The sequence below is a fragment of the Emys orbicularis genome, chromosome 20 (genome assembly GCF_028017835.1).
Source record: "Emys orbicularis isolate rEmyOrb1 chromosome 20, rEmyOrb1.hap1, whole genome shotgun sequence".
NCBI lineage: Eukaryota > Metazoa > Chordata > Testudines > Emydidae > Emys > Emys orbicularis.
Window position 1 is genome coordinate 22,787,487 of NC_088702.1, and position 15,854 is coordinate 22,803,340.

The window sequence follows — 15,854 nt, forward strand, 5'->3', positions numbered from 1 at the left end:
GTCCCTGATGGAGAATCCACCACGGCCCCTGGGAGATTGTCCCAGTGGTTAATGACCCTCCCTGTGAAAAACGTTCCCCTTATTCCCAGTCTGAGTCTGTCCGGCTCCAGCTCCCAGCCGCTGGATGGCGTCCGACCATCCACCGCCCGACTGAGGAGCCCGTCAGTAAATGTTTGTTCCCCGGGTAGGATCACGTCACCCCCGAACCGTCTCTGTGTTCAGCTCCATGGATCAGCTCCTGGCGTCTCTCACACTGGGGCAGGTTTTCTAACCCTTTAATCGTCCTCGCGGCTCTTCTCTGACCGCTGACTACGGTGACCGGATGTCCTGATTTTATAGGGACAGTCCTGATATTTGGGGCTTTTTTTTATCTAGGCTCCTATTACCCCCCACCCCCTGTCCTGATTTTTCACATTTGCTGTCTGGTCACCCTACCACTGACCAACCTCCTTCCTGAATGGTGGGGCCCAGAACTGGGCACAGGTTTCCAGCAGCGTCACCCCAGGGCCAGACCCAGAGGTAAAATAGCCTCCCTTGCTGCTCCTCGAGGTTCCCCTCCCGGCCTCTCCGTTCCGTTCTTTGTTTTCTTTCTTTACAACAGGTGGGATAAAGAGCACAGGTCTTCTGCAAACAATGTCTAAGTGACTCTACTGGTGGCATAAAAGACTTTCGCTCTTGGGAAAGGCAAGTATGTGAGGATCAGCACCACACGATGCAACGACACAGATAACTGTAACTCGGCTATACTTGGAGGTAAGTTATGGGTCTGTTTTTACCGTCCCTGTTTCAGGGCTTGTCCACAGGAACAGTTAGATGACGCTGAGCTGGGGTGTGAATCTAGCTCTCCGTGTGCCCCCTGCTGATGCACGTGAACACCTGGTTCGAGCACTTTGGAAGGGCACTAGCTCAAAGCACATTAACGAACGGTTCACGCACGTCAGCAGGGAGCACGTGGACAGCTAGGCCGGTGCTGCCGAGGACGGTGAGAGCCGGGCGTGTTCCCCGGGGGGGCCGGGCGCTGGGGAAGGAGCCGCCTCCGGGCGATCAGCTGGTTCCAAACTCCAGCTTCAGTCTCTTGTGGAGCTGCAGAAAGGGGGAGACAAGAGGGGACCAGACGCCCACCCTGCCCTGCCCGGTTACAGCGAGAGCAGGGAGAGCACCGGGCGGGTGGGAACGGGAGGCAGAGGTGGGAACCGCTGGATGGTGGAGACAGAGGTTATGGGGGCAGAGAAGGAACCAGAGCTGCCCCCGCCTTATAACAGGTTGATTTCCTCCCTCTGGTTCAACGCTTTTAACATTTGCTGCAAAAGGCTGCGCTACTGCGTCCACAAAAGAGATTAAATCTGGAACTTTCCTGGCTTCAGGAGCCTGCATATACATCTTTATACAGGCAACCTCTGTTCCGGCTCACAGAACCACCACAACCCCCACTACAACAACCACCCTCGAAACAACCACCCCCGCCCCAACAACAACCATCACAGTCATAACAACAACAAATACCACCACCCTCCTAACACCACCCATCAACACCGCCATCATGACAAACACCACCAAAACACCAACCACCACCATCACCAAAACAACCGTCACCATCACAACACCAATCAACACCATCACCATCATAACAACAACAACCAACAACCACCACCACCCCTACAACAACCACCCATGAAACAACAACCACCACCCCTACATCACCCGCTCTTGAAACAACTGTCCTGCCACAAACACCTGCTCTTAAAACACCCACCCTCCCCAAAACAACCTCCCGTGGGGCCAGCCCGGCTCTGGGGAAATTCTCCTTTGCCCTCTACCTGCCTGGCCTGACTGGGCTGCTGCTGGTGAAGCTGCTCTCCTGACCCCCGCCCTGCACGGCCCACGCAGCACCTGGTGCCTGTGAATAAAGGCCTGAAGTCCCAGCTGCCCCCCCCCAAGGCCCCTCCGCGTTGCCGGGGCGATGCAAAGGGGCCGCTGCATAGCCAAGGGTCTGCCCAGCGTATGGGTGTGTGTCTGTCCCGGTACCGCACGGCTGGCTGGAATCTCTCTGCATTAGCAAATTCACTGAATAAATCAGGATCCGAAATAAAAGCCCCCGGTGTGGTGTTGTGTTCGGGTTGCCTGTTGCTGAGCCCGTCCGCATGAGACTGGGGCGCTGGCAGAGGCATTAGCCACAGAAGAATTTGCTCGGCTCTGTGTATATACACACCCTGGGCAACCCACATGAGGTTCTGGGAATGAAGAACGTAGGTTTTATTTTGCACCTGTGCTGAAGCCTGGGCTCTGGGACCCTGCGGGGTCTCCCCTGCAACCTCCACACTGCTGGTCACCCAGCGCTGAGATGCAGCTGTCTCTGGGGTGGGGCACGGGGGCTGTTTATACAGGGATCCTTTACCTGGAGCTGAGATGCAGCCACTTCTAGGGTGGGGCAGCACAGGCCCTGTCTGCCCTGCAGGTTTGATTTGGCACCGTGCCGACCTGCAGTGCAGATGACTCCACTATTGTGAAATGGGGCTGGAATTGAGCAGAACATTTACTTTGGGGCTTAGCCCCAGGGCAGCGCATTGGTCGGGGGCTGGGGGAGCAGAGTGCAGAGCCAGCTTCAACCAGCGTCACGAGGGGGTGAGGCCCGGGAGCCGATCGTCAGCTGTGGAGCAGCATTACACAGGAGCTCAGGGCAAGTGTCATATTTACAGGAAACATTCCTGGCTTGAGGCCAAAGCCAAGTAAGAGGAAACTGCCTGGTTACTGGGAGTCAGGGGATAAAGCTTCCACTCCGCCCTTATCTCATTTATGGTCCTTTGTATTGACATGACCCTTGCTCAGCAACTCGGGGGAAAATCCATGTGGAAAGTGAAAAATACAGCTGCCCTCACAGTCACTAACAACCGGAGCTGGCAGAGAACGATGGGAAACTGGCTTTCAAGGTCATAAGTTTTGCTACCACTCAGCAGAGAGGGTGACACTGGTGTCAGGAGTGAGATACTGGTGTGAGTGGTGGGATATTGGTGTGAGTGGTAGGCAATCTCTCTCTCTCTTTCCTCCCCCGCCAGCCCAAGGTTTTACACCCTGCCCATCCCTTCAGTAGCTCAGTGCCTACCTCTAGATTTTACCAGACACAACAGCCGTGGGCCTCTCAGCACCCAGACAGCAGCCAGAAACTCCCAAACTTGCTCCAGAACCTGTGTGTGAAATCCACCCCCCCCATGGATAGGGGCCGGCACAAAGTCCCCCCCCAAGCCCCCGAAATGAAACCCTCTGTAGAGGGGTAAATTTCAACCTCGATCAAAATTGGCCCAGCTCCACGCAAGGGAGGCTGCTTCTGTCAATACCGGAGGCTGTTGCGAACCAGGCCAATGCCATTGAGGGCTATATTAGCAGGAGTGTTGTAAGCAAGACACAAGAAGTAATCCTTCCGCTCTACTCCGTGCTGATTAGGCCTCAGCTGAAGTATTGTGTCCAGTTCTGGGTGCCACATTTCAGGAAAGATGAGAACAAATTGGAGAAAGTCCAGAGAAGAGCAACAAAAAGATTAAGATTATAAAAATTGCGTTTCTTTAGTCTGGAAAAGAGAAGACTGAGAGGGGACATACTCACACCAGTATCCCACCACTGCCACCAGTTTTCAAGTACATAAAAGGTTGTTACAATGAGGAGGGGAAAAAAATTATTCTCCCTAATCTCTGAGGACAGGACAAGAAGCAATGGGTTTAAATTGCAGCAAGGGAGGTTTAGGTTGGACATTAGAAAAAACTTCTTGTCAGAGTGGTTAAGCACTGGAATAAATTGCCCAGGGAGGTTGTGGAATCTCTGTCATTGGAGATTTTAAAGAGCAGGATGGACAAACACCTGTCAGGGATGGTCTAGATAATATTTAGTCCTGCCTTGAGTGCAGAGGATGCGACTAGACGACCTCGCGAGGTCCCTTCCAGTTCCATAATTCTATGATTTTGGCTCCTCCCAGCGCGGGGAACCAGGCCCGGGGAGATGGAGCGAAGGGCTCGCCCTGGGGGGTCCAGAGCAGAACCAGGGGCTGTTCCAGGGCCGCCCAGAGCGGGGGGCAAGTGGGGCAATTTGCCCCAGACCCCGGGCCCCACAGGGGCCCCCAAGAGAGTTTTTCGGGGCTCCTGGAGCAGGGTCCTTCACTCACTCCGGGGCCTCCGGAAAACTCTCGTGGCGCCCGGGCACCCAGAGCTTCTTCCACTCCAGGTCTTCGGCAGCAATTTGGCGGCGGGGGCCCCCCGCCGCCAAAGATCCCAAGCCTCCTGAATCCTCTGGGCGGCCCTGGGCTGTTCTGAACCCTGATCCCATGACTTGAACCCAAAGCGCAGCCGGCGACCTCAGTCCCGGGCTTTCCCCGCAAAGCGCTAACGGCAGAGTCCCCGCAGGACGGCCTCCCATCACCTGCGCCGAGCAAATCTCAGGACCCGGCCACCCCGTAGGGCCACATGGTTACTTTGATCCCCCCTCCAGATGAAGCCAACGCACCCGTGGAGGCCTCGAGCCTCAGTCTCCGGGCTGGAGGGGTTTGCACGGGCAAAGCTGACAGGAGAACTGAGGAGCTGCAGCGGGTGGGTGGGGTTTTATGAGGCCGTTTTGGCAAGTAGCCCTGAAGAGCCCCTGGCTATTGCTGGTCGGAAAACAAGATTCTGCCCTGCGACAAGTGCCGAGGTTTAGACATGAGTTTCTGTCTGCTCTGGAAAGAAATCGCACATACACACCCACCCGCACACACACACACTCCCTGTGCCGGAGTAGCGAGGAGTCCATGGGTTAGGGCAATTAACCTGCTCTTCCTGATTCAGACAGGGTCGGCGCAACACCTGGCGCGATGGGGCTCTGATCTCAGTTGGGGTCTGGGCAGCGCCCGGTGCGACAGGACCCTGATCTCATATTTGGGTCTCCTCCAGCCCAGGTGAAAGCACTCGCCCCTGGACTTTTGGCTAGTCTGGTGGGGGAGGGTGGTTGGGGGAGGGTCTTTCTGTCTAATGTTACCCAGACTTTCCATCGTAGCCCTGAGAAATCTTCCAGACAAAAGTTTTGTCGAACCTGAGAAATTTTGGGCAAACATTTCAATGCCAACTGTAATTAGATGTTTGGCTATGTGTGTGTGTTTCCCCTGTGTGCTGCCCCAGCTCTGCGCAGGCAGCCGGCACAGCAGACCTTGAGCAAACTGCCCAATGACCACAAGATCCGTTAAGGGACGAAGGCACTCGGCCAGGTTTATTATTGACGAAGCACGGTACTAGTATCCTGCAGACTCTACCGGACCACTAATACAGGTATGCCCGTAACAGCTCAGTGAACGGCGGGACTTTCCGTTCCTCCCTAGGCTAGACAAAGACACTCCCTCTGAGATACAGCTTTATACTACGATACACACCAGTTACATGCTGCCCCTCTGACATAGTTACTGTAGTTACTGCCCCCTGACATGGCACGTCTCACACGTGCCATGCAAATCCGGAGGTGCCCCCACCTCCAGATTTGCATGGCACGTGTGAGACGCCCTGGCATCTCAGCACCGCCTGGCTCCAGGAGGAGCCCCACGGCTGAGCCTGTTTGCCTCTGTCCTGCCGACCCTCGGGGGCTGGCTCCCAGCCACAAACCGCAGTTGCTCCAACTCAGGGCCTTGGGCTGTGGCCTTGTTTCCGAGCCTCTCGGGCCAGAGGGGCCGTTAGCTCCTGTCCTGGGCTGAGCGCCTGTAACCCCCCGGCTGCCCCCACCACCGAGCCTGTTAGACCCGAGAATTCCAGGGAGCCGTCCCAGAATGCAATGGGGCAGACAGAGTTGGGGGGATAGCACCCCAGGAGCCTTCCCAGAATGCAATGGGGCAGATGGGTAGGGGGTTTAGTGCCCCAGAAGCCTTCCCAGAATGCAACGGGGCAGATAGGTAGGGGGGGTTAGTGGCCCAGGAGCCTTCCCAGAATGCAATGGGGGCAGATAGGATTGTGGGGGTTAGCACCCCGGGAGCCTTCCCAGAATGCAATGGGGCAGACAGGATTGGGGGGATAGCACCCCAGGAGCCTTCCCAGAATGCAATGGGGCAGAGAGGGTAGGGGGTTGGCGCCCTGAGAGCCTTCCCAGAATGCAATGGGGCAGAGAGGGTAGGGGGTTAGCACCCCAGGAACCTTCCCAGAATGCAATGGGGCAGACAGGGTGGGGAGAGGGAGGCAACGGACATGATGGCTGGTTAGAACCTGTGGTTTGTTTCTTTGAGTCTCTTGTTCCTTCTAACCAGGGAAATTAGCCCTGGGTGGCGCCCTGTGGTGCCCGCTCCTTTGCATGCTGCTCCGGATTTGCATGGCACGTGTGAGACGCCCTGGCATCTCGGCACTGCCTGGCTCCAGTAGGAGCCCCACGGCTGAGCCTGTTTGCCTCTGTCCTGCCGACCTGGGCAGGGCAGGGGGGTGGAGGCTCCCCAACGCCAGGCCCAGCACGCAGAACAGCTGAACAGAGATCACAGGCCCGGGAAGGGTCATTCAGAAACCACGGGGATAGATAGATAGAGAGAGAGAGAGATAGTGTGACAGACCCAGACCAGTGGGGTACAGGAGTCTGGTAGAGGGCAAATATACTGGTCACTGGATGAGTAGTTTTCTGTTCCCTGAGTGACCAGAGCAGGGGCTGCACTAGAGTAATCAGGAACCTGCTAGAACCAGTTAAGGCAGGCAGGCTAATTAGGACACCTGGAGCCAATTAAGAAGAAGCTGCTAGAATCAATTAAGACAGGCTAATCAGGGCACCTGGGTTTTAAAAAGAGCTCACTTCAGTTTGTGGTGCGAGTGTGAGGAGCTGGGAGCAAGAAGCCGAGAGTGTGCGCTGCTGGAGGACTGAGGAGCACAAGCGTTATCAGACACCAGGAGGAAGGTCCTGTGGTGAGAATAAGGAAGGTGTTTGGAGGAGGCCATGGGGAAGTAGCCCAGGGAGTTGTAGCTGTCATGCAGCTGTTACAGGAGACACTATAGACAGCTGCAGTCCACAGGGCCCTGGGCTGGAACCCGGAGTAGAGGGCGGGCCCGGGTTCCCCCCAAACCTCCCAATTGACCTGGACTGTGGGTTCTTCCAGAGGGGAAGGTCTCTGGGCTGTTCCCCAACCCACATGGTGAATGTCTGCGGCAAGAAAATCCGCCAATAAGCGCAGGACCCACCAAGATAGAGGAGGAACTTTGTCACAACAGCTAGATAGATAGATAGATAGATAGTCAGTCTTTCAATGTTGTTGGCAGTGGTGTAGCGATGCTGGTCCCAGGATACGAGAGAGCCAAGGAGGAGAAAATAGTTTTTTGTACCAGCTTGTGCTGATGGGCAGGACAAGCGTTCGAGCTCACACGGACACGAGGAAGAGCTCTGTGACACTCGAGAGCTTGGCCCTTCCACCAACAGAAGCTGGTTCAGTAAAAGATATTATCCCGCATGTAGCTTGTCCCTCAGATGGATGGATGGTTGGATGGATGGGGGTGTCACGGACTCACAGATCGTGCCCACTCTTGGCCCTGTGCGGTCCGTGGGGGGTGCCCCTTTTAGGGAGACAGCCCTTCTCGGGGGTCCACTCTCTCTCGGGGTCAGGCCCCTCCACCTCCTGGATCCGCACCTCTTGGAGCCCTAGCACACCTGTTTCTCGCCGTGTGCCCCATCGGGAAGTCCACTCGCTGTGGACCCCCCCCGGGCCTCCACCCCTAAAGGGGTTGATGCCCACCCTGTTCTCTAGACCAGAGTGACTCTCAGCCAGCGTAACACAGGAGGGTTTATTGAGAGTTGAACACAGCACAGGAAACTCTCAGGGCCTCAGGCCTGGCCTCCCTCAGCCCACCACATCCCAGTCTCTCTGCATCCAGGGGGGCTCTGCCTGCTCCCCCTCTCCAGCCCAGAGCCCCCTGCTCCCAGCTGGGCATCTGAGATCCCCGGCCCCAGGCCCCCCTCTGTCCATTGTCTTCTCTCCAGGTAAACAGGGTCGTAAACCAGGGCCTCCTCTCCCCTCTTCTGTCCTCTGGCTGGAACCGGCTGGTTAGGTCACTGGGTCCTCACTCTGCAGCCCATTGTCCGCCCACTGGCCAGAACCGGCTGCGTCTCCTCAGCTGGGCCTCCGGGTCGCCAGGTCGCCAGGTCACCGGTCGCTGGGGTATCCATCCTCCAGGCCATCGGCTGGATCCCCAAGTCCTCTCTCCGGTCCTCTGCAAAACACACTCCCTCTCCCCTCACCTCGTTAAACCAGTAACACCCAGGGAAACTGAGTCCCACCCCCTCCGCATGCAAACCATTGAAAACTCCACAGAAAACAAGAAAACCCCCCACTTCATCACAGGGGGTGTCAGGGGATGGATGGGTGGATGGGGGTGTCAGGGGATGGATGGGTGGATGGGGGTGTCAGGGGATGGATGGGTGGACGGATGGGTGGGGTGTATGGGGAGGGATGGATAAATGGATGTTACGGAGATGAATGGATAGATAGACACAGCCAGATGGGAGGCCTAGCGGGGACAGACGGACAGATGGGGGTGTCAGGGGATGGATGGATGGATGGGGGTGTCAGGGGAGGGATGGATGGATGATGGATGCGGGGGTGGGGAGGGATGGATAAATGGATGTTATGGAGATGAATGGATAGATAGACACAGACAGATGGGAGGTCTAGGGGGGACAGACGGACAGATGGGGGCATTGGGGGATGGGTGGGTGGGGGTGTCAGGGGATAGATGGATGGGTGGGGGTGTCAGGGGATAGATGGATGGATGGATAGAGGGATGGATGGATGGAGGTGTCAGTGGATGGATGGATGATGGATGTGGGGGTGGGGAGGGATGGATAAATGGATGTCACGGAGATGAATGGGTAGATAGACACAGACAGACAGATGGGAGGTCTAGGGGGGACAGACGGACGGATGACTGGCACGAAGCGCACGTAGGAAATCATCTCCCAGCCCTTCCCAAGCAGGGGCTGTCATATTTTCCAGCAGCTCTCGGGTGGCCAGGCTCCGCCCACAGCTCATCGCATGCCCTTGGCACCATCGGCTCTGTGGGCCGGTTAATGATTTCTGGCTCCTGCGTTTACGAGGGGTCACGCGCACGGCAGGCACTGACTCCGGCAGCAGGAAGACTGCATCGGGGAGGGAGCGGCGTTCGCTCCCGGTGTCCCCTGCAGCAAGGGCTGATGGGAACTCCGCTCATGGCAAGGTTGGGCTGTTGGCGTGAGAAGGGGACTGGGAATCTTGGCTCGGTTTCCCCACCTGCTCCCACTCCCTTCCCGTCACGCCCGCCGTGCCAGGAGGCTGGCGGTGGGATGGGGGGTAACAGAGAATTTGGTCCTCTCTCCCGACGTGAATTCATCCCTAGAAATTGATGTGAACGTCTGATTATTCCAAGCAGAGCTGGCAGTAAGCCATAGGCCAGGGACAAGCCATCTCGGATCATAACCGGCTGGGCCGCAGTACCGCCAAAAAGGTTCCAGGGACGACGGCGGAGCCCGAACGGAACCGGCACCAGCAGCGGGATGCAGCGAAAAAGGCCATTCTCCTTCTGGGGCGGATTACCCAGAAAGTCGGATGTTAGACACGGGAGGGAATTGTCCCACCCCGGGGGGCCCCAGCTGGAGTCCCGTGTCCAGCTTGGGCCCCGCACTTCGGGAAAGATGTGGGATGAGTTCTGAGAAGAGAAACAAAAGGGATGAAAGGTTTAGAAAACCCAACCTGTGAGGAAAGGTTAAAAAAACTGGGCCTGGTCAGTGTGGAGAGAAGACAACTGAGGAGCGACCTGATTAGTCGTCAGATATGTTCGGGGTTGTTATAACGAGGACAGGGATCCATTGTTCTCCGTGTCCCCCGAGGGGGACACAAAAAGGAATTGTTTCGTTTTCTGCCAGGGAGATTTGGGTTCGATTTTAGGGATAACCCTCAGGGGCCGTCACCTCTGGAATCGGCTTCTGAGGGGGGTCGTGGGCTCCCCATCATTGGAGGGTTTTAAGACCAGGTTGGACAAACCCCCGTCAGGGCTGGTCTAGGTTGGCTCGGTCCTGCCTCAGCGCTGGGGGCTGGACGTGACGACCTCTCTGGGTCCCTTCCAGCCTGACAATGCTGCATTCTGTAGGCTAAAAAGCTGGTGTCCAGTCATCAAAGACTTCCTCACCGGACCACGGGCCCTCACGCCCATCACGCAAAGCGGAGAAGAATTCCGTGGCCGGGAATATTTCCAGTCAAACAGTAAAACCAAAGAGAGACTGTACCAGAAAGTCCATTCACTCCAACAGATCAATGGCCGATTGACCCCAGCAGGGTGGTCTGGCCCCATTGACTTTCTTTGCTCGGTGACAAGCTACATCTCCGAGACCTCCAAGGCATCCTCCAGGGGAAACCAAAGGTCCCACTGCTGCGACAGAGGAAGGCACCTCAGAGCCCCTGGCCTTGTGCGGCATCTTTCCTGGGCGCGGGAGGCCCTTGGCCTGGTACGGTGGTTTCAGCTTTTACTATTTAACTTTTATGGCGTCTCGTGGCTGGTTCTTACTGTTTTCAATTCCATTGTCTCCAGGGAGGTTCCCATTCTGGTGAAGGATCAATATTTGTGCGGGTTTCCAAATGAGTCCAAAGTTCAGTGCCCTGGTTTCCTTTCCTTTTCCACAGGTACCAGCAGGGCGTGGGCGTGGGCAGGGCAGTTCTGCTTTTCAGGACAACTGGGGCATTTCTGCCACTAGGGGCCAGGACTCCTGGGTTCTATCCGGGCTCTGGGAGAGGAGTGGGGTCCAGTGGGTTAAAGCAGGGGGGCTGGGAACCAGGACTCCTGGGTTCTATCCTGGGCTCTGGGAGAGGAGTAGGATCCAGTGGGTTAAAGCAGGGGGGCTGGGAGCCAGGACTCCTAGGTTCTCCCCCCCCCCCCAGCTCTGGGAAGGGAGTGGGGTCCAGTGGGTTAAAGCAGGGGGGCTGGGAGCCAGGACTCCTGGGTTCTATCCTGGGCTCTGGGAGAGGAATGGGATCCAGTGGGTTAAAGCAGGGGGGCTGGGAGCCAGGACTCCTGGGTTCTCCCCCCCCCCCCCCGCAGCTCTGGGAAGGGAGTGGGGTCCAGTGGGTTAAAGCAGGGGGGCCGGGAGCCAGGACTCCTAGGTTCTATCCTGGGCTCTGGGAGAGGAGTGGGGTCCAGTGGGTTAAAGCGGGGGGCTGGGAGCCAGGAATCCTGGGTTCTATGCCCAGTCCTCAGAAGGGAATGGGGTCAGAGGGGCGCTGGGAGCCAGGACTCCTGGGTGCTATCCTGGCTTTGGGAGAGGAGTGGGGTCCAGTGGGTTAGAGCAGGGGGGCTGGGAGCCAGGACTCCTGGGTTCTATGCCCAGTTTGAGGAGGGAAGTGGGGTCTAGCGGCTAGAGCGGAAATGCAGTGCCCGTGGGAGTTGAAGACAACCCAGAACTCTCTCGATCAGCATAAAGAAAAACCCCCTCAGCTAAAGAACAGGCCCAGCCTGTAGCATGTTTGTTCAGCCCCCAAGTCCCTGGCTGCATTTCTCTGACCTGGGTTACACAGCAGGTCAGACTGGATGGCCAGAGCGGTCCCATCTGGCCTGCGGATCTATGAGTCTGATACTCAGTTGCTTTAAGGACCGGCGGGTACATCACTTTTGCCTCAAAGTGGGGGTCCGTGTATCTCGAAGTGGGGATCCATGTTATATCATCCGGCTCTTATGTCGTGTTTTCACTCAGAGCACCTTACGCACCCCATATTCCAGATGGGGAGACTGAGGCCCAGAAGGGGGACGTGACCTGCCCGACCTCGATCCAGCCGGCCTGTGGCAGAGAACCCTGGAGTCCTGCCCCCCCCCGTTCAGATGACACTGACCCGGCCTCGAGGACCTGCGGATTCAGGCCTGTAAATCCGGCACAGCCTCTCTAGCTTGGGAGAAACCGGTTAACTCCCGGCGCATCCGGGGAGGTGACTGAGGACAGCTCTCCAGCCGACGCACCATCGTGCCGGGACGTGGTGGTCACCGGGCCGGCGTCCCTGCTTCCAAGCCAGGCAGCCAAAGCTCAGCAAGGGGCCAGTGGAAATGCAGGGAGGGGGGGAGAAATACAGCTGCCCAGGGAGGAATTTTAGCCTCATGCCGATTTGTGAAACACGCCTGGGGATCTGTGACCCCGGCTGCTCAGTGGTGCCACGGGCCCTCTGGTGACAGGCTGGTGCACGGGCCTGCACCACAACCAGGAGCGTAGAGAGCGCCCTCTGCTGGGTCTCCGACGCCATAACACCAACCCATTTCATTAGCGTTGCCAACTTTCTAATAGGAGAAAACCGAACTGGCCCCGCCCCCTCTCCGAGGCCCCGCCCCCAGCTCAATCCATTCCCCCCTCCCTCCCTCCCTTGCTCACTAGCTCATTTTCACGGGGCTGGGGCAGAGGGTTGGGATGCGGGGGGCTGAGGGCTCCGGCTGGGGGTGCAGGCTCTGGGGTGGGGCTGGGGATGAGGGGTTTGGGGTGAAGGAGGAGGCTCCAGGCTGAGGGGTTCAGAGTGTGGGAGGGGGCTCTGGGCTGAGGCAGGGGGGTGGGGTGTGTGGGAGGGGGTACGAGCTCTGGGCTGGGGGTGCAGGCTCTGGGGTGGGGCCAGAAATGAGGGGTTCATGATGTGAAAGGGGGCTCAGGGCTGGGGCAGGGGGTTGGGGTGCAGGAGGGAGTGAGGGCTCCAACTGGGGGTGCAGGCTCTGGTGTGGGGCTGGGGATGAGGGATTTGGGGTACAGGAGGGGACTCCGGGCTGGGGTCGAGCAGTTTGGAGGGTGGGAGGGGGCTCTGGGCTGGGGCAGGGGGTTGGGGTGCAGGAGGGAGTGAGGGCTCCGACTGGGGGTGCAGGCTCTGGTGTGGGGCTGGGGATGAGGGATTTGAGGTGCAGGAGGAGGCTCCAGGCTGAGGTTGAGGGGTTCGGAGGGTAGGAGGGGGTTTTGGGTGGGGCAGGGGGTTGGGGTGCGGGAGGGGGTTCGGGGTGCACGCTCCAGGCGGCGCTTACCTCAGGTGGCTCCCAGAAGCAGCAACATGTCCTCTGGCTCCTAGGCAGAGGCGCGGCCAGGCGGCTCCGCACGCTGCCCTCGCCCGGAATTGTCTTCCTGCCAGCTCCCATTGGCCACGGTTCCCAGCCAATGGGAGCTGCAGAGCCGGCGCTCGGGATGGGGGCAGTGCGTGGAGCCCCTGTGGCCACCCCTGCACCTAAGGGCCGCAGGGACTTATCAGCCACTCCCAGGAGCTGCGTGGAGCCAGGAAGGGAGCCTGGGAGCCCAGCAGCACCGCTGACCGGACTTTTAACAGCCCGGTCAGCAATGCTGACGGGAGCCGCCAGGGTCCCCTTTCGACCAGGTGTTGGCAGCCCGAGACCAATGGCTGGTTCACTCCTTGCCAGAGGGACGCCCCCGGGCTTGAGAGAGCTACACTCCGGGTGGTAATTCGACCAGCCACGGTGCTCGTCTCGGCTGATAGCACAGGCCAGAGACCTGCCCCACAGGCATTCCCAGAGCAGATCTAGTCGTGGGTGGCGCATGGACCCTCCCTTCGGGGAGGCCAGCTCCCTGGCCCTGCCCCTTCTGCCCCCCTTCACCTGCCAGAACCCCGAGCTCCAACCCCACCCATCGCGGCCAGAGGAGCCCCAGCCAAACCACCCCGAGCCCTGGGCCACCGCTGGCAGGCCTGCCCTAGCCATGCCAGCTGGCCCAAGCACCACCCCAGCAGCCCCAAGTCCCTGGCTGCCAGCCAGCCCTGAGCCACCAGCCCGACCCCCGGGCCAGCCCAACCCACCCCTGGTCGCCAGCCGGCCCGAGCCACCAGCCCTGACCCCCAGGCCGGCCCAACCCGCCCCTGGTCGCTGGCCAGCCCAAGCCACTAGCCAGCCAAGCGCCGAGCTCCAAGTCGCCGGCCAGAGCTGAGCCCCCGTCACCTTTGGGGGAGAAGGGGAGCATGGGCGGGGCTTTGAGGTAGAGCGTGGGGGGGGCCACAGCTTCGCCTCCCCTGGCCTATGATACCCATCCCCCGTGAGTCATTCTCGTGGCTCTGCGCTGAACTTCTCCGCTGTATCACCCTCCCTCTGGGATGGCGCGGAAGTCAGGGGACGCCGTTCGCTTTCCACCCGGCATCACTGGATACGACTACACGGGTCCGTCCACTACCGCACAGGTCGGAAAATCCCACCTCGTTCTTCCTTCACCAAGCCCGGAACTTCTGGCTGACACTGATCATAGGACGTGGGACTGGACCTCCCGGGTCATTGAGACCTGACCCCAGGCAAGCCCTGAGTTATTGAAAAGGTTCAGAGAAGAGCAACCAGAATGATCCAAGGTGTGGAGAACCTGCCTGGGAGAGGTTTAAGGAGCTAGATCGATTAGAGCGGATCACACGTTGAACGTGAGCCAACCGGGTGATGCCGCTGCGAAAAAGGCTGATCTCGTAATGGGGTGTAGTAACGGGCGTGTCGTAGGTCATTGTCCGGCCCTGGGGAGGCCCCAGCTGGAGAACTGGGTCCAGTTCTGGGTGCCGCACTTTAGGAGAGATGGAGACAAACTGGAGAGAGTCCCGAGGAGAGCAAGAGAAATGATCAAAGGTTTAGAAAACCCAACCTGTGAGGAAAGGTTTAAAAAACTGGGCATGGTCGGTCTGGAGAGAAGGCCGAGGGGGGACTGAGAACAGGCTGCAAATATGGTAAGGGCCGGTATAAAGAGGTCGGGGATCAATTATTCTCCATGTGCACTGAAGGTGGGACAAGAAGCAAAAGCTTAACCCGCAGCAAGGGAGATGGAGGTTGGAGATTAGGGAAAACTCTCCAACTCCCAGGGCAGGGCAGCTCTGGAATCGGCTCCCAAGGGCGGCTGTGGGGTCCCATTGCTGGAGGGTTTGAAGACCTGGTTGAACAACCCCCCTGTCAGGGCTGGTTAAGGTTGACTCGGGCCTGCCTCAGCGCCGGGGGCTGGACGCGGGGACCTCTCGAGGTCCCTTCCGGCCCCACGTTTCTGTGATTTCCAGAACCCTATGGAGTCTATCCCAGAGAGGAGGTGACTCGATCCATCGAAATGCAGGGCTGGGAGGGACAGCGAGAGCTCCCCGAGCCCAGCCCAGAACGCTGCAGCGTGAACTGGTCTCACTCCGGTGTCCTTGTTACCCAATGGAGGTCAGAGCTTCAGAGTCGCGTTCGATCAGCTAGTCTGACCTCCCGAGAGCCAGCTGCCTGTCCTGGGCCCGACAACCTGGATTAGACTCCGTACTGCAGTCGGAGATTAACCTCTTGTGCACCAGGGACCGAGGTGTCACCAATGCGTGAGGCAGATGGTCCACAGCCCATGCTGCAGAGGATGGGGAACTCCCCCCGCCCCAGGGTCTCTGCCAAACTGACCCGGGGGGAATTCCCTCCTGAGCCCAGGTCTGCAGACCCACTAGACCCTGAGCATGTGAGCTAGACTCACTGGTCAGGATTCGCTGGATGAGTTCAGCTCAGAGCACCAGGCCACCCCATCCTGTGTCCCGTCTCCCGCTGGGGCCGATCTCTGATGCTGCAGAGGAAGGAGGGGGAAAAAACCCAACCTGGAATACATAAGGGGGGGATTTCCTTCCTGACCCCAAAAGGCAGATGCCCTGAAGCATGAGATTAGGAACACAAAACATAGCACTGGAAGGGACCCCTGGGCCACCAGTCCCAGCCCCTCATCACTGTCACACAACCCCAGTCATAAATATATCGAGCTCTATCTTAAAGCCACCTAGGTTGTTTGTCACACGCCCCTCCTACGGGGAGGCTGCTCCAGAACCTTTCAAATCATGTGGTGGTGAGTTCCACAGGCCAATCACGCACTGAAAAGTATTCCCTTGGATCTGTTTTGAATTTTCTGCCTTACCTGTTGGAAAATTGGCCAGT